This window comes from Dromiciops gliroides, chromosome 1, assembly GCF_019393635.1.
Source record: "Dromiciops gliroides isolate mDroGli1 chromosome 1, mDroGli1.pri, whole genome shotgun sequence".
Classification (NCBI taxonomy): Eukaryota; Metazoa; Chordata; class Mammalia; order Microbiotheria; family Microbiotheriidae; genus Dromiciops; species Dromiciops gliroides.
In genome coordinates, this window is record NC_057861.1 from 400,610,642 (window position 1) to 400,636,674 (window position 26,033).

Sequence of the window (26,033 nt, forward strand, 5' to 3'; positions counted from 1 at the left end):
AAAGCTAACTAAAGAAAACTTTATTTAAGCTTAGAGGCTCTTGTATCAGAGGTGGGTAACAGATGGAATGGATCTGCCAAAGTAGGTGACCATTAAAGATAGCTTGAAAGTAATATTGAGGGAGAATCCCTTTCTTTCCTTCCTTCTTAAAGAAGGCATTTGCTCAAGAAATCTGACCTTGAGGTCTGATATCTTCAGAATAAAGCAATACAAGTTTTTAGGAATGAGGTGAAAAGAATTTTGGTGATAACATTCTGTATTTCTTTTTTCAGAGCTCAAAATCCTTTGTAGGTAGCATTTTTCTTTAAAGACTCATAGCATTCATATAGCATCATAGATTTAGAGCTTGAAGGTACCTAAGAAATCTTTGCTTTCAACTCCCTTATTTACAAATGAAGAAACTGAAAGTACCACATTCTTTAAGTGACTACATCAAGGGTCATTGTATTTGAGATGAGATTTGAATCAGGTCTTCCTGACTCCCAAGTCCCCAGGGCCTTTGGTATTTTGTAAAGATACTTGAAGAATATATGCTAAGAGCAATACCTGCAGAAGCAGGCCTGTGGTAATTTGTGCATCGGAGCTGCTCAGCAAGAGATTATATGGTGGCCATCTTGAATATTAATGTAATTGTAGTGAACCCCAAAGACATAGGAGTCCTGCAAGTAAGAAATTGATAGGAAGTTTTTAGATCAGTAGGGAGACTACATTTATATTGGAGAATGTGCACTTGCACATGTGTGTGTGCATATTTAAATTTCAGTAGCACTTTTTAAAAAACCATAACCCCCTAGCCCTGCCTTTTTTTTTTTTTTTTGAAAGATGAGGAAATTAAGGTTTGGTAACCTTGTATCTTGATTTGATCAGGCTTGTTTGGGGAAACAATTTATTCAGGTAACTCTGTAATGTGGGCTGAAAGGAAACCTTTTCCAGATGGTTTGTGTAAAACTCTTTTGTGAGCATGACACTAAACTATCCACTTTGGCACTGAAGGCAAGTTTAATGTCCCCCTTTCTCATTCCAGTTTCTAATGAACCTCCCTTTATGACGTTATTGACCTAGTGTAGCCCTGGCCACAGTTAGAGGGTTGGAACTGGAACTAGAATTTGAACCTCTCTTGTCTGTTTTCATTAATTCTATCCTTTGTCAGGAACCAGACACCACAGATCTTCTTTTTGGGCTGCTTGGTGGGCATTACTCTCACAGGTGGTAGGTAGAGTACAGTAAATTGGAGAAGTTTATGGTTGGATGGAGAGATAGTAAGGAACTAGAAATAAAGATTAAACAGGTATCTAATTTGTATCTGGGTGGGAGAGAAGAGGAACAGGGTGATGAGGATCACTTTAGCTGAAACTGTCCTTTTTATATCTACTTTGTCATTTTTCTGAAGACTTGAATTTATTAGAAATATTAGAAAATTAAACACGTTTTTAAAAGTTTATATGAATGTTCATTATATTTCACTCAGGTAGTAAAAAAGTCACCAGTAGAAATACATCCCTTCCAGGAGCAGCGAGGTGGCACAGTGAATAAAGCACTGGCCCTGGATTCAGGAAGACCTGAGTTCAAATTGGGCCTCAGACACTTGACATTTACTAGCTCTGTGACCCTGGGCAAGTCACTTAACCCCAATTGCCTCACCAAAAAAAAAGAAAAGAAAGAAAAATAAATACATCCCTTCCAGAAAGTTGGGAATAGCTTTTCTCTTACTCATTCGAATACCTATACAAGTTTTGTTTGATCCAGTGACCCAAATGAGAAGTTTCCTAAAATATGATGTTAACAAAACTCATTAGGCTGAGTTGGGTGACAGCTGAATAATTTCCTTTCACATAGAACTGTTATTAGTTAGGTTTCCTCAGTGAGTGATGGACATTTTCTTTGTACATAAACTGGTTCCCCAGTGCCTACCAGACAAAGTACAAAATCATGGTATTGACATTTAAGGCTCTTTGCAGTTTGGTTTAAATTTACAAGCTGTCCAGCCTGTACTATTACTGGTATTACTCTCCTATAGACATTATACAGTTCAGACAAACTAAAACTATTGCATATCCATATTTGTTTTGGACTCTGCTCACTCCCTGCCTACCTGACTGACAGTCTTTTTCGTCTCTTGAAGTCTCTCCTTTCCTACACGGCTCAACTCATATATCACCTCTTCTTTGAAGCTTTCAGGTGAGAGGTATTTCTCAATTTTTTCATAGGCTTTAGATCATATCTAGAGTGGATGTTAGTGGTCATCTAGTTCAAACTCCTTGTTCTACAGATGGGGAAGCATTGGCAAGAGAGGTTATGTGACTTGCCCCAGGTTATATAAGTAGTGTGTTTTAGAGAAGCAGCTGTCCTTTCTTCATACTTATTTAACTTTTTCATAGTTGTTTGTATTTGTTTTCCCCTTGTTGGATTTTAAGCTTTTTGAGATTTTAAGCCTATTTCTTATCTGTCTTTGTATGTTGACAGGCAAAAGGAGATGGAGGAAGCAATCACTGCATAGTATGGGCACAAGCCATGTAGAACTGGTTGTTGAAAGTAGAGGAAGTACTTTGAGATAGCAGCAAAAGGGTATTTCTGAGAAGTTGGATGTATGTAGTAGTTTCCCAGCAAGAGATTATGTGGTCAGAACTTTGATTATTAATTCAGCGGAGATAAACAGAAACACATTTGCTGGAATTCAGATTTTTGGAAGTGAGGAATTTAATATGAAATTTAGATCAGTGAAGAAATTGAATTTATTTTGGAGACCATAGCAATAGGAAAGGGGACTTTTCTACTTAACATTCTTAACTTCTAGTTAACAGGCCAACATGCTGTATGTTCTCAAGCATTAAACAATGTCTGTAGTGAATTTATTAATGAGAAATTTTGTATTAACATTTGTTAAAAGCAACAGATTTAGAGTTTGGACTGGGTAACATAAGTTTGGAATAGTACTTTTTTTTTCTTTTTTCTTTTTTTTGGTGGGGCAACGGGGATTAAGTGACTTGCCCAGGGTCACACAGCTAGTGTCAAGTGTTTGAGGCCAGATTTGAACTCAGGTCCTCCTGAATCCAGGGCCAGTGCTTTATCCACTCCTCCATCTAGCTGCCCCAATGGAATAGTACTTCTTGGCAAGTGCTCATTTAGGGACAAGGTGAGGATGTAGCTGGTATGGGGAATATGATTGATTTGGGTCTAGAGATCATCTGGGTTTAAGATAGGGGGGAACAGGCCTTTTGAAAGCACCTACTATGTGCCAGGCACAGTGCTAAGTAAGCTCTTTACAAATAAAATCTCATTTGATACTAATAACTAGATGGAAGTATAAGTAGCAGAGAATGATTTGTAATTTGCTCCAGAGTGCCAGCATTCTCATGGGGAGGGAATGAATGTGCTTTCCTCCATGCTGTGGTCCTCTACTTTTAGCAGTAGCAGTGAGCACTCCAGTGCATGGGTGCGCGCGTGCGCGCGCACACACACACGCACCACGTTCATCTCAAACCTCCCCCCCCCCCCCATTCATCTCTTGGGGCCCACCTTCCTCCTTCTAGACATTGTATACACTGTACAATGGGATGCCTGAGACCAGGGGCATCATTAATAAGGCTCTGGCCTCCAAAGCCAGAATTCCTGGTTATAGCTCTGAGCACTTCTAGTATAGTAGTGAAGAAAAGTATTTCGGCTGTGAAGGACAAAGATTTAAAGCAGCAGTGTTTGGTTTTTTTTAAAATACATTAGTCTGGATGGTAGAGGCCTTGTAGAGGCTGTCACAAAAGTCTTAGTGCAGTTTTGAGCTTTAATAGTTGAAAACTAAAAAATAAACTTTAATAGCTTATATGTAAAACGTTCAGGAGCTTTTGATAATAAAACACAATCAAACCTACCAGCTTTCAGGACCCAGGGTGCCAGAGCAACCCTGTACATGGTGATAGTGGGATCCAGCCCCACCTGAGTTTTCCTCCCTGAGTAGAGTATCTCTTTGTCTTTTTTTTTTTTTTGTCTCAATGCTTAGGAAATATCAACGGAAATCTGTTAACTAACAGTGGGTCACTGAATTTCCATGCTTTTCTGATTCTTAATCATTTTTTAATTTTTTTAATTTTAAATTTTTTTTAGTGAGGCAATTGGGGTTAAGTGACTTGCCCAGGGTCACACAGCTAGTAAGTGTTAAGTGTCTGAGGCAGGATTTGAACTCAGGTCCTCCTGACTCCAGGGCCGGTGCTCTATCCACTGTGCCACCTAGCTGCCCCTCCTTTTTATTTTTTGCTGGCATTCATTCCTAGCCTAGTACATGAAAAGGAGGAGTTGAGATTTCTAAATTTTACTTTGTTTTTAAGTCTTTTGGCTTCATAACTCACAGGGAATATATTTGAGTACAAGATTGGGTCAATTCATTGGACCATAGGATTGGAATTTACTTTTGTATATTTTTTTGTATTTATTTGTGTATGTGTTTTCCTCCCAAGGAGAATGAATGTAAATTCCTTGTTATCAGGGTCTGTTTCACTAGCACACTGCCTTGGACATAGCAGACTGCTGGTTGAATTGAATCGATTATAAATATATGTCTGGGGAGCAGCTAGGTGGTGCAGTGGATAGAGCACTGGCCCTGGAGTCAGGAGTACCTGAGTTCAAATCCAGCCTCAGACACTTAACACTTACTAGCTGTGTGACCCTGGGCAAGTCACTTAACCCTAATTGCCTCATTAAAACAAAACACCAAAAAAACAATAACTATGTCTGAGGGCAGTTAGGTGGCGCAGTGGATAAAGCAGCTGCCTTGGATTCAGGAAGACCTAAGTTCAAATCCAGCCTCAGACACTTGATACTTACTAGCTGTGTGACCCTGGGCAAGTCACTTAACCCTCACTGCCCCACAGGAAAAAAAAAAAGAGATAAATATATCTGTACCATATGTATATGTATATGCCTTAAGTGGTGATTTATGGGCCATTCCAAAGATGTAATAAAAGATAATGGAAAGGAAGATAAAGGCTTATGACCTAATAGAGAAAACCAGGCAAATATTATATATAAATAAACCCCAGTACTATCTAGTCTGTATACAGAACTGTTTTTCTAGTTACCTTGGCTAGAAACTTCTATTTACTCCTAATTTCTTTCTTTTCCTTCTTACACAGTTGTCCCTTTCCCCATATACAGTCATATAATCCTTTGCCAAGTCTGTAGACCTCCTTGATTTTTTTTTTTTTTTACATCTGTTCATCTTTTTCATTTGCACATTTCATTGCCCTTGTTTAGGCCCTCATTGGCCTGTATCAGTAGTTTTCAACCTTTTGGAATCTGAGGACCCTTTTTTAAGGTCAAATTTCATTTTAGAGATTGTGTTATTAGCATCTACTTTGGATTCTTTAATGCTTTTTAATGCATTACAATGAGCATTTTCTAGTCACAATTTGTACCTTCTATGTTACATGCATCTCACTTTTCTGGAATTTATCCCAGCTTTAGAGTGAAGGTGTTTTTGGTAATCATTATGTGAATATAGCTTGATCATCGGATTACTCTATAACAGTGCCTTTTCCATGAGTTGACCAGGCAGGAACCATAATTCAAATTGCAAACATTTAATTAGAACAGTCATGGTTACTTTACTAAGTAAAGGTCAAGGGAAAGTCAAGTGGTAATCTCATTCCAACACTTTACCCAGTACACCAAGGAATGCTGTTTTCCACAAATGCCTCATAGTGGTGGGAAAGAACATGTCCTAGAATATTCACCCATCCAGGTCAGGAATATATCTGCTGGGATGCCCCTTTGGCTCTGTTAGATATCTGGCTGTGCCATGCTACTTGGCTTTGCCTTCTACAGGCCTCTCCCAATGTCCCAGAGCTCTCTTTGCTGTTTATAGTTTGACTTTGTTATCATTTGATGACACCTTACTCTCTGCCTCCACTGAAGTAAGTCAGTGAACGTTTATTAAGCAGCTTCTACATTCCAGGCATTGTGCTAAGCACCAGGGATACAAAGAGAGGCGAAAGATAGTCTGTGCTTTCAAGGAACTCATTCTCTTAACGAAGGAGAAGCCATTCTAGTCTGCCCTCCTGAGTTGCTGTTTGCTGCTTTACCAATGAATCAGTACTACAGTAGAAAAGACTAGAGATTGATCAAAGAGATGAACAACTTTCAAAAGAGAAATTCAGATGGTCATAAATGATATGAATAATGCTCCAAATCACTAGTAATAAGAAAAAAGCCAATTAAGACAACATCAACGTTTCATTTCACACTCCAAAATGGGCAATGGTAATAAAAAATGGAAATAGCCAATATTTTAAACATGGTTGTTGTGAGGATCAAATGAGTTAATCATTGTAAAGCACTTAGTACAGTATGTGAAACATGGTAAGTGCTATATAAATGTTAGTTGCTATTGTTGTTGTTGCTGTTGGAGAGGTTTTGAGAAAATATTCCTACCAACATACTGGTGGAGAGAGGTATGAATTGGTCTAAGGGTCCTGGAAGGAGTTTGGCATTATACAGTTAAAATCATTAAGTTGCTAATACCTTTTGTCCCTGTGATATTATACAAGGCATGATACTGGTTCTACGTTGTGAGGAAAAACAATCCTCTTCTCAATAATTCTCTGGAACTCCACAGTGATGTGACAAATATTAATTTATTTCCTTCTTGCGAGAAAGGGGTACCCTAGTATGCAGCTAGTGGGTGCCAAAAATGGAGGCTTGTAGGCCCCATTTTAAACCCTAGTCTCCAACGTGGATGGACCCTCCCCTTTCTCATCTTAGCCAATGGGGGAGGTGATACAGGGACAAGTCTCTGGACGCAACTCAGCAGCAGACCTGATTGAAACCAGCTCAGGGTTTCCTTCAACCATGTGATTTTGTTTGCTGGAGGGGGTGGGGAGGAGGAGACCTTTTTCCACAAACAGGTCTGGAGGAGTGTAATTGGAATGGTGACTATTATATTCTTATTGAGAGGAGACCAATCCCCATTTCCTCACATACATATATCAAAACATTCCTAGCACAGCATGCTCCAATAAAGCTAGCAACAAAGTGGTGGTCCATCCTTTGGGCAATGGCAGAACGATTTGTGATATGTGAATATATAATAGTGTTATTATGCTTCAAGAAATGACAGATATGAATAATTAGGAGAAAAATAGGAAGACTTGTATGAATTCATGCAGAGTGAAGACAACAGAAGCAGAACCAGAACAGTATACATGAGTACAATAATATAGCTGAAAGCAAGGTTTCAAGATATTTGATCTCAGATTATTAGATGCAAGGACCAGTCTTGACTCTGGAGGACTGATAAAATACACTTTCTTTCCTTGCTTGGGATATATTGTGTTTGGTTAAGTTTGTTTTTCTTAATTAATTTTTCTTAGTTCTGAGGATGGTTTTTCATGTAAGATGCAGGGGGGAGGGATCTATTGGGAAATAAAAAGTTAGGTAAAAACAAAAGGTAACAAGTCCTTTTTAAAAATGGAAAGATCTTTTTTTTTTTTTTTTTTGCTACTTTTTCTCTTGTCCCCAGTGAGGATCACAGCTCAAGTCTTTCTTTGGCTGTGGATAACACACATACAGATTTTCATTTGCTCTCTTACTTCCTGGAATACTGTAGACAACCAGGATCTGAGCCATGAGCTTCAAGGAGACATGTTGTAACAAAAATCTGTCCCTTTTTTATATAGACACTCAAAAAGCAGTGATACATATATGTGGCGTGAGCATTTACAAGGATGTACATTTGCTTAGTTATTTTACTGAGTCATTTTAATGACCTGTTAGTTCTGTTTTGCAACTTTCAAAGATTGGAATCTTAAGATTGAGTGAGAGCTATGTTTATGGGTCTGTGGTAGCTCTCTGGGTCATTAAGTCAGAACCCTTGACTTTTTCCTAAACTTAATCTTGTTTAGACCTTTGCTCCTCCCTTTCACATATACTATGCTTCTGCCAAATTGGACAGCTTGCTGTTCCTGAACATTCCCTGTGCCTTTTGCTCATGCCATTTTTTTTGCTGTCTTGAATGTCCTCCTCTATCTCTGGCGATCCTGGCTGTCTTCTGAGGCCCAATTCAATTGCTGTCTCTATCAAAGCCTTCAATGGTTCCAAGGGACTTTGACCCTCTCATTTCTTTTGATTCTATAATAACCTTGTGTGAAGTAGGGAAAGACAGATGGACGGACTACGGATATTAGTGTTGCTAGTATTATCTCCGTTTTACAGATGAGGAAACTGAAGATCAGAGAGATTATGACTTCCCCATTGTCACACACCTACTATGGGTCACTTGACTCCAAATGCAGTGCAATTTCTAGGACAGCACACCTTCCTTGTATTGTAGGAAGTTTTTATGCATCTTTTTCCCTCCCCTGCTAGATTGTAAATTCCTTGAGGATGAGGATCCTTCATCTTTGCACACTGCAGTCACTAAACATTCAATATAAACATTTGTTAGATGAATGAATACGTTTTGTAGGGCTCCTAGAAATCACTCCAAACTGAGACCCTCAGCATGGTTTATGAGAGGCCTCATAAGTGTCTTTTTTGGAAACAAGTTGTTTGTAGTTACCCCAATTGTTTTTTTTCCCCAGATCTGATTTCACTGACTTAAGGAACTCTTACTCCTTTTGACGGTGAGGAAGCCTCCCCTACCAATGCAGAATACCCCTCCAATGGTGATAGAGAATTGCCCAGGGTCACATAGCTAGGAGGTACCCAAACTCAAGAACTGAAGCTAGACCATCCTAGACTTCCTAGACAGGATTTCTGCTACACTAGGCTGCTGCCTATATTCCTGATGATACTGGCTTAAATAATGGAAATGTAATTAAAATGGCTCATTGGAGGGAATATGCTTTAAAAACACTCCCCCTATTCCTGCTCTTTCATATGGGCCAGTTTGGTGAGTTACTGTTGAAGTAAGAATTGTATTTTCTTTTGAAACAGACCTCATTATAATTTGAGTTCTTGTTTCTGGGCCAGTTTAGTTGTCATAACTTCAGACTAGACATAACTTAGTCCATATAAGTATTTTTAAAATACTTTTTTACTCCAGAGATTTAAGCTATTAAAAGCACTTGATTGCAGGCCTGGATTTTAATTGGCAGTATCTTTTTTTATTTTATTGTAATTTTAACTCCTTTTTTGGGGGTAGGGATAGAGAAAAATTTAGAATTTTTCTCAAGTCTTTCCCATGCATATTCTGAGTGAGAGCCTGTCATGCCATTTTTCTACTCCAAATGGCAAAATCAGGCAAGCCACATTCCCCTTTCTCATTTGACTTCCTGCAGCAGGGGAATAAAAAAAAATACAAATAAGCCATTAAGGAGGGGTGTGTTTTTCTTTTCTTTCTGGGATAACCATTTATTCTTATAGGGTAAAAATACTTGGGAATGGGACTCTAATTTTACGGATAGTATTGTTGATTATTATTTGGCACTCTGTTTTTCAGGGAGTCTTTTAGCCCCGTTTCAAAGTTGAATAACCATAAGGAGTTACCACTTTCTTGTACTTTTAAGGCAAAAACTATAAAGTATTGTGGATTAAAGTACTTATTTCCTCTTAATAAGCCATGGATAAAATGATCCATGAACAGTATTGGAAAGTATTTCCTGTCAGGCCTAATTTTCTAAGGCAGAGCAAAATTATGTAGGAGGTTAAAATAGCAAACAAGGGAGTTTGTGGAAAGTTTCTCATTAAATCAGTGGCAGTCAGTACCAGCACTGTGATCATTTGACTACTTGTCTAATATTAGGCTTTTGTATATCCAGAGGTAGTGTTCTTGACTCACCATTAATAGGTTGTGCAAGAATATTGATGGCTTTGTACAAAGCCATACCCTTTTCCCACTTTCATTTCTGACCAAATAGGTGTTTGTTAGATCCACCTATTTGATTTTGGGTAAAATAGACTACCTACCTGTTTAACTTGGGTCTTGAGGCAGGAGATAAACTGTTATTTATGAGGAACAGTTAGTGGGTCATCGTGACTAGAATGGAAAATGCATGGAGAATAATTTGAAATAAGACTGGAAAGGTAGGTGGAACATTATTGTGGAGTAATTCAGATCCCTTGAAGAGTATTTCATATTTAGGCTAGAGGCACCTAGAAGGTTTTTTAGATTTTTTAGCAGCGGTTGAAGGTGACTTGAGCTTTGGAAGTGTGGTGGAATAGCAATGTGAAGGATGATTTGGACTAAGGGAGAGACAGGAGGGCAGGGGGAATAATTAGCGAGTTATTGCAAAAGCAATAGATGAAGAAAGGTAAAAAGGACTTGAAGTTAAGGTAGAGGCTCTGTGCAGGGACCTTCACTGTTGTGGATGTAGAACCGATAAGAAAGCTGGGAGGGATAATGGTGCGTGTGGGGGAAAGTTAAGATTCATGGACCAAATCACTTTAGGGACTGGTGCCCTCAAGCTGAAATAGGGACATTTAAAGGAGATTTGGGGGGGGGTGGAATCCGTTCTGTTTTGGATATTTTGAGTTTGAGATGCATGGGGGTATGTCTAGATGGAGATGTCTAGCTGACAGTTGTTGGTGAGAAATTGGGGCTTAAGAGAAAGATTTAGGAGTCTCCTATGTAGAAGTCATCATTTGAATCTATGGGAACTGATGAGCTCACCAAAGGAAATGATTTAGGAGAAGAGGAGGGTTCAGGATGGGACCTTGGGGTTGGCTTGGGGATGGGGTAAGTAGCAACACTTATTGGAGGAGGAGGATGGTCTGGGGGTGGTGATGGGGAGTATTGGATTTCTAATTCGAAGGTCAGCCTGGATTTAAATCTTTGAGTTGTGTGATCTCTCTTTTTTTAAAAAAAGTATTTTATTTTTTTCCCGTTACATGTAAAGATAGTTCTCAACTTTTGTTTATACAAGCTTTCCAATTTCAGATTTTTTCTCCCTCCCTCCCTTCCCCTCCCTCCTTCCTTCCCTAGACAGCAGGTAATCTGATATAGGTTTTGTGTATATATATGTATATATGTATATATATGTACATATATATATATGTACAAACAAAATAACATTAAATCTATTTCTGCATTAGTCATGTTATAAGAGAAAAATCAGAGCAATGAAGAAAAACCTCAAAATAGAAAAACAACAGCACCAAAAACAAAAGAAATAGTATGGTTCATTCAGCATCTATACTCCACAGTTCTTTTTTTTTCCCTGGATTTGGTACAGATGAGTTCCCTGGAACTCTTCTGTACCCTTGCATTGCATATAGTCCATCACAGTAGATCAATGAGTTGTGTGATCTCTTGGGCAAGTCATTTAACCTCCTTAGATTTGTTTTCTTCATTTAAAATGAAGATTTGGATCAGAGGATCCCCAGGGTCTGTTTCTAAATCTCATGATTGGGTTCTTTGCCTTGGTAGGAATGGAGTAGTTCTGATCACGATTATATGCTGAGTCTTTGAGATGGGATGCTCTTTGTTCTGTGCCATGCCACTGAAGGGTGAGGCGTTAGTATTTTAGGACAGATTTCAAAGTCAAAAAACTATATCCCTGGGTTCTGATCTCCCCCATCTCTCCTGGAGTGGACTTTTCCTTCACTTTATGTATATAGTGCAACCCTAACTGTATTGTTGTGTTAAGGAATTTGAGGGTTCAGACTTTGTAGCATTGAAGAATGAATGACAGGTCTGTATAATAATACATTTTCATAGTTAACCAGTTGTGTTACCTTAGGTAGAACACTTCATATATGTGGGCCTTTCCTCATGTAGAGGAAGGCTTCTTAAACTTTTTCCACTTGCGACTCCGTTTTTGACCCCAGGTATAGAGATATATAAAATAGAGATACAGATCAAATATTTACTGCCAAATTTTTTGGGCCCCCCACATTCAGTTATGCTGCCCCATATAGGGTCATGATCCACAGTTTAAGAAGCAAGGATGTAGACAATGAAGGGATTGGACTAGCTAATGTATTTCTGTTTATTCCCCCTCTAGAATCCTACAGTTCTGACAAGTCTTTTTCATGTACTGTCATCACTTTAAGTCAGCTCTCTCTGATAGACCATTCACTAAAATGTTGAATGGGGGGGGGGTGACAAACAACTCAGGGGGGTTGAAAGAATTAAATAACTTTTAAATAACAAGGTGGGGAGACTGGATATTTTAACTCTTATAAGTTACTCTTCACAGGCCTACTGGAAACTTACTTTGAATTCTCACAGCTCTTATTTTTTAAAAAGAAAAAAGGTATTAAAAAGCCATGCACAAAATAACAAGTTCTTGAGAGTTCACAATATTTTGTTTCTGTCACTGTACTTCTACCCCTGCCCCCCCCCTCCCATGAGGGTTAAGTGACTTGCCCAAGGTCACACAGCTAGTAAGTGTCAAGTGTCTGAGGCTGAATTTGAACTCAGGTCCTCCTGAATCCAGAGCTGGTGCTTTATCTATTGTGCCACCTAGCTGCCCCTTGTCATGGTACTTCTTAAGAAATAATTTTTCTCACCCTCTGTAAGCCTAGTAGAAAGATGTCAAGACTGAATGAGGGAAGATAACTTGGCTTCTTTATCCAGGCCACCTCTTTAATGATCTTGTCATTCCTGTACTTTCTGGCATTGCTATTTCTCATGCTTTAACTCTGTTACCCTGAAGCCAACGAAATAACTCTCAGGATGTGTTTTATTTATTCCTAATTCCAGTATTTAGCCCATTACCATGTAAACAGATGTCTGAGGATGGGTTACTGTCAGAGCTCCCACTGCTCTACTGCTGCTGTAGTAAGCTAAAGAGTTCTTCACAGGTGGCCAGAGGAGTTGGAAGTACCTGTGAGAAAGGTTAAACAACTCTTCATACTGTACAATCCTCTTCACCTCTACTTGATGCATCGAGTCTAAAGAAACCAGTCTGGAAAATATGCTACTGCATGTGACCTTTGCCTGGTTGGAATGGCAAGGGAGCCACTGTTTCCATGCAGGGGTGGAAGGAATTAATTAATGTAGCCTGTGGTCACTTGGAGTTGCTTTAATATACTTTTTCTCAGGGAGGAGATGCGAGATTGATTTTTGATTAAAAAAATTAGGCTGTAAACAGTCTTAGTTGCATCTTAGCTCATGCAGAAATCTAGGGAGACGAAAGCAAAAATAACTTGCCCTTCCAGGTTTGGCTTTTTAAAGCTGTATTTAAAAATATATCCTGATTTATTTTAAGTGTCTGACAAACTGTTTTAAGACATTTAAGTGTTTGGAAGGTAATTCTCAGTTAAAACCACAAAAAGTAGGGACAGCTTCTTTAGTAAACCCCACTTATCTTATAGCCAGACTGGTTCTTTTCCGTCTTTTGTTACCACTTAAAAACAGAATAAAAACTAAGCACTTTTTATAGTATAACTGTACAACCAGAGAGATGATTTTGAAGCTAGTGGCTAGGGTGTGGGTGTTCTCTAAAAACTTAGTCCTTGGCCCTCACTTTCTCTCTGTCCTGAGAGCTAATTTCACCTTTCACCTCTTTGCACATGACTCTCAAATGTATAACTTGAACTTCAACCTTTCATCTTACTTAGTCTGCTTCCTTCATCCTGTGATGGATGTTCATTTTCTTTTGTTTTGTTTTGGTTTTTTGCAGGGCAATGAGGGTTAAGTGACTTGCCCAGGGTCACACAGCTAGTAAGTATCAAGTGTCTGATGCCAGATTTGAACTCAGGTCCTCCTGAATCCAGGGCCAGTGCTCTATCCACTGCGCCACCTAGCTGCCCCCATGTTCATTTTCTTTTAAAAAAATGTTTTATTGGTGACTTGCCTTGTAACAGTGGAAAAGAATTAAGCAAAACAACCTGAGGCACCAAGCCATGAAGTCATTGTTCAGAAACACAGCTTTCATTGTGTTATTTTCCTGCCCTGAAAGAAATAGCAGCATTAGAAATGTGTGGATTGTTTATGAAATTTTACAAATTGCACTTAAACTCCTTGTCCGGGCCAGAGTTTTCCAGTAATCCAGTTGCATCAATTTATCCAGTTTTATTTCTCATAATTTTCTGTAGTTAGGGCAGCTTCTTTGCTGGTCCTCAACACACCTGGTATGTTGGTTGGCAAGACATTACAGGGAGTTGTGGTATTTTCTCTTACCATTAAGTCCTACTGGAAATATCTGTATGAGGACATAAAGGTTCAAAGAAGTTTTGAACACCTAGTGCTGGTGCTGTAGATTTCAAAAGGTGGAAGGGACTTTGTGTACACAGGCATTCATTATACTTTAAAAATATGAATGTTTGAATTTTTTGTCCCTCTTCCTGGTTATCACATGGTATCAGTTTTGGTGAATTTCTTAATTTCTGATTATTTTCTGTTTTACTTTTATTTTTTAAAAGACAAGAACATAACCATATTGAACTCTGATATTTTAATAAGTATTTGGGATTTCAGTTAGTACTGCTTAAAAGTATTTAAAACTTTTAAGCTCTATTAAGATGAAAAGGACCATGGATGGTGGTCAGGAGGTTAACTCTGGAATTATGTGTCCATAATTTTCTTCTCTATAGTTTTTCTGGAGGTGAAAGTGCAAAGCCTGTGAAGTCAAATTCTTGCTTCCCTGAGGCCTGAGGGAGAATTTCTCATCAGAATTTTTTTTCTTAAACATCAGATATACTCAGCCAAAGCCTGGTGGTTTGGGGGAAGCCTTTGAATCTAATAACTTTAATAAAATAACTTTTATCATTTGGAAAAGTTTGTGTTTGTGGAGTTGATATTTTTTATCAAGTGTGTTACCTTGTCATTGTTTCCTTTATAGTAGGAGTCCAATTACTATTGTTTACAAAAGTTTGATAATCTAGCAGTTTGGATTTAAAAGGTCTAACTGAAATATCCCCTTAATTTTGGCAAAACCCATATGCACATTGAAAAGAAAATTCAGTTCATATATCTAGCTGTTAAATTTATTTTATAATAGATCCGGAAATGAGTGGGGGCAGGAAACCCTTTCTAAAAATTCTCTCAAGGCAATGATTCTTTTAAAAGCAAGCAATATTTAAGATGAAGTTGCAATATGAGTTTCCACCTTTTGAGTGAGGGTTTAACTGTATGAAAGAAGTTGGGTCTGGTTTGATTCAAAGGGCGGTAATCCATGTCTTTGATCTGTAGTGAACATAGCAGAAACAATCATAGGCAAATTTACTAGCAATTTTTCTTTTCCTCTTCTGTAAACTTTGAATGAGTTTCTTTTTAACCATCTGATGACCTTGTTTGAAAAAGGGGGGAAATCAGTTCTCTTCAGAAATTAACATATAACTAGTGATTAGCAGGAGGGTTTTCATGCACTTCTGGAAGGAATTTGTAACACCTGTTTCCAAAGAAAGCAAGAAAAATATTACACGGTCCCCCCCCCCCCAAGATGTACTTTGTCCAACTGAATTGGATACTAAAGAACCTTCACTATGTGCAGAATGAATGGCACTTTCTAAAAACTGCCCAGGTTAACACATTATGGTATTAAAGAACAGAAAACTGTTTACTAAAAGTAACCTAGGCTGCTTTAAAAAAAAAAAAAGACTAAATGAATGGGTTTCGTGAATCAAATTTCACAATGGATTTGGTGTCAGCCATAAGTATACATTTAAATAGGTGTTGCTATTGCTTAGATATGTTATCCTGTATAAAAAACAACAAACTTCCCAAATAAACTCCCAAACACTTAACTCCCCCCTCCCCCCTCTATCTTTATATATAAGGACCTTGGTTTTCTCATGTAAAGTTAGAATACTGGAATTATTTCTAAAATTTTTCTAGCTTAGAAATTCTATTTATCATAGTGTCCTGCAATGGACATCTAGGTGATTCGGACTCAATCGTCTTCCTTGATCCCTGCCGGTTCATTTTCTATGAACCAATTCCAACAGATCTCATCCCATGGTTCCTAAATCTATCTAGACCTAATAATATCTCTCTCAACTCCACTCTCAGTTTCATCAGTAGAATGAAGGGGTTGGTCTATGTGTCTTCCTCAAATACCCATCCAACACTAGATCCTATGTCCTAATTATTCCCTGAACTTGGCACAGTAGGAAGTGTAGAGCAAGAGAACTCAGACTCAGTGCTTTTTGATAATGGTAATTCTCAAAGTTTATCTCATCAAAACAAAGCCCTACTGTATCTTCATATTACTCTAATTTCTTTAGTCTTAGCCCTCAATTTTTTAAAGTCGTAATCACTTGTCCCTGTTTCCTGCCAGAGGAAAGCTGAGTTGTGTTAATATATAGTTAAGCTTGAGATTCCTTTTTCCTTCCTTCCTTCCTTCCTTCCTTCCTTCCTTCCTTCCTTCCTTCCTTCCTTCCTTCCTTCCTTCCTTCCTTCCTTCCTTCCTTCCTTCCTTCCTTCCTTCCTTCCTTCCTTCCTTCCTTCCTTCCTTCCTTCCTTCTTTCCTTCTTTCCTTCCTTTCATCTGGGAATCTGAAGTTAGCCAGAGTAATCCTTTTACATTTTGTCTAATTAAAAGCAACCACCCAGCTAGACTGCTCTTCCTGTGTGGCTTTAATTTAATGAAAGAGAGTATGGAGAGATTGTTAAACTCCTAAAATTATGGTCATTGAAGTAGAGGTAGTTGTTACTGCCTTGTGCTTCATCCCCTACTATAAACTGATGACCCTGATGGATAGTTTTTACTGTTGCTTTTTGTCTTATAGTATACTTTGGAATAAAATGTGAATTAAAAAATTTCCCTTTCCCTTCCCTCCCCTCTCCCCTCTCCCCTCCCCCCTCCTCTAGCTTCAAGCCAGGATAGTGTAAAAGCTGACTTGGAGCTTAACATTACAAAACTAAGATCATGGCAACTGGTCTCAAATAAAGAGAGAAGAAATGGAAACTGTGTCAGATTTTATATTCTTAGATCAAAGATCACTGCAGATGGCGATTGTAGTCATAAAATTAAAAGATGTTCCTTGGAAGGAAGGTTATGGCAAATCTGGACATCATGCTAAAAAGCAGAGATAATCATATCACCTTGCCAACAAAGGTCTGTAATGTCAAAGCTATGGGTTTTTCTAGTAGTTACGGATAACTGAGATTTGGACTATAAGGAAAGCAGCACTGCAGAATCAATGCTTTTCAAATGGTAGTGCTGGAGGAGACTTTGAATCCTTTGGACATCAAGGAGATCAAATCAGTCAAAGAAATTATTTTAGACCATTTGTTGGAATGTCATACTGAAGCAGGAGCTTAAATATTTTGGCAATATAATGTGAAGAGAGGATTCCTTGGAAAAGACCTTGATTTTGGGAAAGATAAAGACAAAAGGAGAAGGGGATGTCAGAGGGTGAGATGGATAGTGTCATGAAAGCAACGAACATGAGCTGGGACAGATTTCGGGAGATAGTAGAGGATAGAAGAATCTGGCGTGCCATGGTCTGTGTGGGGTCATGAGGAATTGGACATGACTGGAATAAAATTTGTACTTTGTGATGCATCACTTTCTCATTTGAAAAATCAGCTTGAGCAGCCTGTGCCTTTTGAAAGAAATGATACCCATTCAGAAAGTCTGCTTAAGTTGTCGTGTGTTTACATACCCTAAAAGTTTTCAGCATCACTCAACAAGTGTTGAAATGAGGTCCCTTCAGGTATGCTTAGGAAATAATTCTCTCATTCTCTCTCTCTCTCTCTCTCTTTCTCCTCCCCCCGCCCCTTTCCTTTCTCTAGACTTGCCCAGCAATTAAGTCTCTTGAGGATAGATTTGAATTCAGGTCCTTCTAACTTTAGGAGCTCTACACTATCCACTGTGCCATCTAGCTGCCCTGAAATTATCCATTTTTAAAGATAGATCATGGCGTTCCTTTGGTTGTTATGGTTCCAAACATTCTCTTCTGCATTTCAGGTGGTATGGGTTTTTTTTTGAGAACTGACATATGAACAAACACACTGTAGAACAGTTTATTAGGAAATATTACTATAATATAGGGCATAGGGATTCCCCAATCCATTAACTGCTCATCCAGTGTTGGTAAATTGTAGGTCATGAGTAAGGAAGGGTAAACCTTAATCAACAGGTGAACTTCGGGGACCGATGTCCTCATGCAGTTCAGAAGTATGAGGGTATAATTACATGAAAGAAGTTGGGTCTGGTTTGACAGAGGGCAGTCATCCATGTCTGTGATTGTATGAGCACAGGATTTGCCCAATACAAGATACCATGGTGGGGGCCATTTAACCTCATCCCTAAAGTGGAGAGTCCTTGTTGGGTTGATTTGGTTAAAACATGTTTGTTCCTAATTTTGTTATGAAATTTAAAATAGTGGTTAATTTAAGAGTAGCTTAGAATTTCATCCTCTTGCTGCCTGATCTCACTGAAGATGGGAATCTAGAGCAAAATTGTCAAAACATGGAGCCTGAAACACCCCCAAATCCAGATTAAAATGCATTTGGGGGGGGGCAGCTAGGTGGTCAGTGGATAGAGCACCAGCCCTGAATTCAGGAGGACCTGAGTTCAAATCCAGCCTCAGACACTTGACACTTATTAGCTGTGTGACCCTGGGCAAGTCACTTAACCCCAATTGCCTCACCACCACCCCCCCCCCCCCCGGCAAAAAAAAAATGCAGTTGGGAAATGTTTAACAAAATGAAAATATACAATACAACATAGAATATCCTGGATTCGATTCTATTTGAGTTTGTGGCTACCACATTCCCCCTAGTTCAAATAGGCATGGCATAATTTAAAATAAAAACCAGAAAGTATATTTTTCTTTCTTAGATTTTTAGAAGTAGGTTTGAATAAAATTAAATAACATTTATTAAATGTCTACTGTGCTAAGTACTGGGGTAAATACAAAATTTAGATAATACTCATCTCCTATCCTCATGGACTTAACAATATAGTAGTGGGTAATGACAGGACTACCTCATTGGCAAATATGACAGTTACAGGCTGAATGCTTTGTGAGGTTGGAAGGAAGAAAGGCTAGAGCTATGAATGCCTTCTCTGAGAAGTCATCTCTATTCAATTTTTGAGCTAAGTTTGAGTAGGATTTAGGGGAGAGAAGGGGACAAGGTATTTTAATTCCAGGTGGAGGGAGGACACATCATGAGCCTTTTTATGTCTCTTCTCTTTTCCAGTATCCTTCTCAGAAGGCAGTTCCTCATAACAAAGAGCAAAAAAGTGCTTTTGCTAAACTGACCAGTATATCAAAAAAGTCTGACAAAGATATGCAGTATTGTTTCAGCAAAGAAATGGGAAAATTCACCTTCTCATTTCCTTTTTTTGGGTGATTGAGTTTGGTCATGTTTTTGATCAAAGTGGTTGGAGTTCATAGCTGCACTAACATTATATTAGTTAGTATGACTGTATTCGCACAGCCTCTCCAACACTGACTATATTAAAAATACAAATGCTTTTTTTTTTTTTTAAGTGAGGCAATTGGGGTTAAGTGACTTGTCCAGGGTCACACAGCTAGCAAGTGTTAAGTGTCTGAGGCCAGATTTGAACTCAGGTACTCCTGACTCCAAGGCTGGTGCTCTATCCACTGTGCCACCTAGCTGCCCGCTACAAATGTATTTTTAAAAAACTTTGCCTCTTTTTTGGGTGTGAGACAAAATCGCAGAATTGTTTTAATTTGCCTACCTCCTCTTACCAATGATTTCAGGCTGTATTTCAGGTGGTTATTAATAGTTTTGTATTTTTGTTTGTTTGTTTGTTTTTGTATTCTTCTAAAAAGTGTGTATCCTTTGTCTTCAATCAAACTCACAAGTTGGAATTGAGGAAGAACCAGACCAGGCTGGAACTCTAGGCTAGATAGGCCTTTTCTTAACTCTTAACTTTTTTTCCCTAATACATAGTATGCTTTAATAAATGCTTAATGTCAAGTGGTGCTAAAGCTTCTAATTTAAGGCGACCACACATTAGAATTTTTAGACATCACAGTTAGATTTTAAACATCACAGTAAAGACTTAAAATCTGGTCCTAACCTTGAATTACCCATATAACTATTTCTTGCTTCTACTATATATTAATTTAAAAGTGTGGCTTTAGATGGGAGCCTCCTTTTTGTTTGTGGAACATGCTATATGCTGATACTTCCTGTGTCCTAGCTCATGCTGTCACTCAGACATGGTAGTCTCTGTTCTGCTCATCTTTTTTTTTTTTTTTTTTTTTTGGTCAGGGCAATGAGGATTAAGTGACTTGCCCAGAGTCACACAGCTAAGTGTCAAGTGTCTGAGGTCAGATTTGAACTCAGGTTCTCCTGAATCCTACTCTATTTATCCTTTATGTTCCAGCTTAGTTCTTGCTTCTTCCTAGAAGTTTTCATTGACTATGCTAGCCTGTGTTGGCCTCTTTCTGTTTTATATGATTTTTACCAGTCATTTCTGAACTTAGTCCTTCCCTGTAAGTGTCTATTAAGAATGTATCCTATTGGGGCAGCTAACCCTCATTGCTCTGCCCCCCCCCCAAAATAAATTAACAAAAGAATGTACCCTGTTGGGGCATCTAGGTGGTGCAGTGGATAGAGCACTGACCCTGGATTCAGGAGGACCCGAATTCAAATCTGGCCTCAGACACATAACACTTACTAGCTGTGTGACCCTGGGCAAGTCACTTAACCATAATTGCCTCACCAAAAAAAAAAAGTTGTCCCAATAAATTTCTTTTGGAGCTGAGTTGAAATATTATTGCATATTCTAGACTGGGTTTTGCAAAATAACAAACAGCAAAAGCATATGTATCCCAGATAACAATATGCCTAAATGTTGTCTAGCTCCTTTAAAATACAAATATTTCTGAATAGTGTTTCTTATTGCCATAGTAAATGATGTATTCCCCACCTCCACCCCTGCCATGAGCCATCTCATGACAAATAGTATTTTTTTGAAGAGGGAAAAGTTAGCACAACTGATTAATATGTTGAAAAAGCCCCAAAACATGTAACACCTGTGGACCTCCCAACTCTGTGAAGGGGTATCTTTTTATATCTTTTCATTTAAGTCCCACTTAATCTTTATATTTTTGTTACATTTACTTTGATATTTTTGGTGTTATTTCCCCCCTCCCCCACTTATTTATATTCTTATTACTGTGTATATTGTTTTCTTGGCTCTATTTACTTTGCATCATTTTATACAGATTCTTCCGTGCTTCTATGTCATTCACACTCATCATTTCTTATAGCACAGTAATATTCCATTATATTCATGTACCATAATTTGTTTAGTTATTTCACAGTTGATAAGCACCTACTTTGTTTCTAATTTTTAGCTGTTGCAAACAGTGCTATTATAAAAATTTTGGAGTGTATGGGGACTTTTTTCTAATTGATGGTTTCTTTGGAGTATAGCTACTCTTTTTGCATACTTCCAAAGGGCTTTCCAAAAATGGTTGTACAATTTCACTGCTCTACCAGGAATGTATTAGTGTTCCTTTCTTTCTTTATACAACCATTCCAGCATTGACTATTTCCATTTCTTGTCATTTTTGCCAATTTTGGTTTGCATAAGTGACTTGCCCAGGATCACACAGCTAGTGTTAAGTGTCTGAGGTCAGATTTGAACTCAGGTACTCCTGAATCCAGGGCCGGTGCTCTATCTACTTCGCCACCTAGCTGCCCCTGCATTTCTCTTTATGAGTGATTTGGAGCATTTACAAAATGTAATTATGAATACTTGGCAGTTTTTCTTTTGAGAATTGTTTATTCATGTATATCATTTGACCATTTATCTATTGAGGGAATGGCTTGGAGTCATATATGAAAATTTATATATCTTGGGTACCAAACTCTTATCATAGAAATTTGATACATAGATATCCCCCCCTCCTAGATGCATTAATGTTTTCTGTGCAGAATTTTTCAGTTTCAAGTTCCCTCTTCTGCTATAAACACAGTTATGTTCCTTCAGTTACTTTAGTCTTTTTTAAGGTGGCCCTGTCCTTACTGACCCGCTTCCCTTCACCTCTGATCCCCTCTTCTCATTGGATATTTCCTCTCCTTTTCCTACCCCTAAGCTGGTCCTGTTCCCTAGATTTTAAGTTTCATTTTTTTGTCCCCCTTTCCAAAAAAGATTTCTCACTCTTCATTATATCTTTTCTTTCTGCTTACTCTAGACACTCATTTCCTGACTCCTATTTTTATCTGGTCTTTCTTTTCTCTGTATTCTTCCTGCAACCATAGCTTCCAAGGTATTCATTCTAGGCTTCCCCCTCTTCCCTTTCTGCTACTGACTTGTAGGCCTTTCCCCAGAGATTCCCCTTTTCCATTTCATTTAAAAACCAATGCTACAAAAAACCCCAAACAAACAAACAAAAACAATGCTAGTTATTGCAGGTGTCAGGACACTGCCCCATGCTAGTTCCCCTCTCCTGCTCTGTCCCTGATTATGCCTCCCAACACTGATCTATGCTATCTCCTGTTGACCCTTTTTTTCCCTACATTTGCCTGGAATTCTTCCTGTTTCTGTGCTTCAGGTGCCAGTTGTTCCCAGGGTTCCAACTCTGATCATCTCCCTTAACTCATAGGGGCATTCATCAGTGGGACTCCCTCCTACTTCCAAAGTTAGGGCTCTCCCCCACCCCCATCACCAACTACCCTGTAGATTTTTCTTAGACTACAGAGCTCATCTTCCCCTCATTGACCCTCTTGATTTAAATTCAGTGCATCACTCTATCCATAATACCCCATCTCCCCCCTCACTGTCACCTCTACCAGATTTCTGTATTCATCCATATCTCTTTGTGTACATTTAGAAAGAAGTCTCTCTGTGGTCACCCTGCTGCTATTACTGTCCAATCCTCTGATGTCCCATAGAACTTGTTTCCAAATTTTTGGAGGCAATCTATGAATTCTTATCAATTAGAATTTCATTTTCTCTGTTCAGAAGTTCTGTGTAGTTCTCTTTTATTAACTTCATTATTTTATTAACAAAAGATCCTTGTGTTGGGTCATTTTCCTTTATTTTGCAGTATTTATTCTCAGATGTTTGACCTTGTTTACTAGATCTGGGGGCCATAGTTCCTTCTGTTACTATTTTCCCTGTTGATTTATCTGTTTATGTTCAAGGGTCACTGAGTTTTCTTCCTGACATCTTTGGTACTTTCAGTTATTTCCCCCCTTACTTTACTCATCATTCACTTCTGGACTTCCTCACCTCTGATTGTAGTTTCACTGGGGGCTGAATCTCAAAAGTGTCCCAGCCTCCTCACACAATGGGCAGTTCATGATTTATACACCTAGGTTGATGCCCCAATGCCCCAAATGACTTTTGAGTGGTCAGAACTGGCTCCTGCTGGATGCCGTGCTCTTTCCTTCAGGCTTGGTGGAGTGCTACACACCCCTCTACCCACCCTGCTCCCCTTCATCCTCCCACTTCCCTGGAATTAGCAGTTCAGAGCTTTGCAGCACTGGTGCTTTTGGGTTGCAGCTCCTGGCAGGCTTTTGCTTCTAGGGGGCTGTGGCCAGGCTGGTTGTCAAGGCTGTACTGCAGTGGCACTGGAAAGGAGAGTGGAGATTGGTTTTGATGTAAGCCTGTGTGGGGTCCTTGGGTCTGCTAGTGTGGCCTTGATAGTGTGGGAGGTAGGGAAGGGGTACTGAGTGAACATCAGTACTTATTTTTTTAAACCTGTGGTTTTTGGGTGTCCTAGATCATGGAGACAGCTGAAATTGCTTTTTTGGCTTATTTCTGTTTTGAAGAGGTTTGAGACGTTGTGGGAATTGGGAGAAATGTCCAATCCTTTATCTTGTTGCTCATGTGATCCAGAAGTCAAAATACCTCATTTTTATCCTCATAGCATACCTGGGAGGTAGGTGCTATAATTATCCCAATTTTACAGCTGAGGAAAATGATGTAGAGGTGAAATAACTTGCCCAGAGTTGCACATCAATTAAGTATTTGAGGCTGAATTTGAATTCAGATTTTCTTGACTCTCGGCCCAGTACTACCTACTGTGTTACCAGTTGCCTAAAAGGTGGTGGGATCTTAATATTTGAATTGAAATTTTTTTTTTTTTGCTAATAGATGATTTTTACATGGGTTAATCCAAAAGGTATATTAATTAACTTTGGAAAACAAGTTGCTTCAGTATCTTTTTTTCTTTTCTTTTTTTGCATCATTGTCCTAGTTTTTCCATATCCCATCCAACATGCATCATTTTCCTTTGTCACATTAGTCAATATGATAGGTTTGAGGTGATACTTCAGACTTGTTTTAATTGGCATTTCTCTAATAGTGATTTAGAGCATTTTTTCATATGTCTATAGAGAGCTTTGATTTCTTTGTCTGAAAACTGCCTGTTCCTATCCTTTGATCTTTTATCAATTGGGGAATGACCTGTATTTTTACAAATTAGACTCAGTTCTCTATATATTCAATAAATGAGGCCTTTATCAAAGATACTTGTTGCAAAATTCACCCCACCCAGTTTTGTTTTCTTTATAATTTTGGTTGCATTAATTTTGTGTTAAAACCATTTAACTTTATATAATCAATTATCCATTTTACATTTTATAATGCTCTCTGTCTCTTGTTTGGTCATAAATTCTTCCCTTATCCATAGGTCTGACATATTCCATATTCTAATTTGCTTATGATATCTGGTTTCTTTTTCTTAATTTTTTTATTCTGAACTTAAACACGTAAGGCATTTCTACATGCACAGAAGAATGCTTTGAAAACTATCCTGTTTGCTATTTTCTACCATAGAAGTGTTATGGTACCCCCTTTTTTTGCATCGTTATTTCTCCTTCTTACCCCCATTAACAGGGAAACAAAGGGGGGAACCCCTTGTAATAAATATACAATGTCTAGCAAAATTTGGTACACACAGTAGCCTTGTAAAAATCCATATCTCTCTGCCTTGTACCCATCACCTTTCTATTATATGGTGGAAAATGTATCATCCTAGGCTCTGGAGACATGGTTGGTTCATCATTGCTTTGATCAGAGTTCTTTTGAAGTTTTTAATTTATAATGTTGTCCATGTATCCATTGTTCTCCTGGTTCTGCTCATTTCATTTTCCCCAAGATTCTCAGATTGTGTGTTTTAAAAATACCATTCATTTAAAGATATTCATGATTTTGGTTAAGGGCTAAAATTCTAGCTAGTCGGTCTAAAATATCTAATGAGTGGTCGCCAATAAATTATAAGCTTTAGCAAGAGTTAGACTTTTAAGCATTTATTAAGGAGAATAAGAATTTGGTAAAGAGAGAGAAAGGCCTAGATTCCTATCTATTAAAGGGAGAGCACATTTCTAGCTCCGCTCTCCACCAGAGTCCAGAGGAAAGAGCACGAGACTGATCGCCAGTCTCTTCCTTCCTCCTCCTACTAGCCCGTGTCACTTCCTGACGCCAAAGAAAAGACTCCTGGTCTTGCCCTCAAAGACCTTCGCTTCATGGGAGGAACTCTTCTACAGTAGGTCTCCAGCAGGTGGCGTCATTCCAATCGTTACAGTTTTCTTGAATCATAGCAAAGTAACATGAAGAGAGTTTTGCTCTTTTGATGCTCCTTCCCCTCCTCACCCAACATTTTTTCCTTCAGAACATATTTAGGCACTCAGTGGGTGCCAGGTACTTTGTTAGCTGTTGGGGAGACAGCTCCTCTCAAGGAGCTTATTACTTTCTCTTGGGTGGAATTATGGAAGTAAATATGGTGACTTTAGGGGTGATATGAGGGAAAGAGTGCTATCAGCTGGGGGATCAGGAAGGGCTTCCTGTAAGCATATCTTGTAGATATGCTTGGGGTGAGCACAGGAGAGCAGAAAGAAGAAAGGGAAGGGGTGAGGTTGGTGGGAGGGTAGTTTATTCTAGGCCTGAGGTCTCAAAATACGGAAGGTTTCCATGACATGACAAGTTTGTGTGTGTGTGTGTGTGTGTGTGTGTGTGTGTTTTTGCACGGGGCAGTAAGGGTTAAGTGACTTGTCCAGGGTCACATAGCTAGTAAGTGTCAAGTGCCTGAGGCTGAATTTGAGCTCAGGTCCTCCTGAATTCAGGGCTGGTGCTTTATCCACTGTGCCACCTAGCTGCCCGCCGCCCTGCACCCCCCACCCCCACCCCCCGCGTGCGCGCCTCTGCTTTTTTTTGGTTTAACTTCTTGATGTACCAATTCAACTTTCTCCTGCGGTGGGCTTACTTTAGGATTAGTTCTTTT

The 26,033-nt window shown here is 38.8% G+C and overlaps 1 protein-coding gene across 3 annotated transcripts in view; it reads left to right on the forward strand.

The window, feature by feature from the left end:
• Window positions 1-26,033, forward strand: part of PLPP1 (phospholipid phosphatase 1) — a 121,552-nt gene that overhangs the window by 14,402 nt on the left and 81,117 nt on the right. The gene's annotated exons all lie outside the window — the stretch shown is intronic.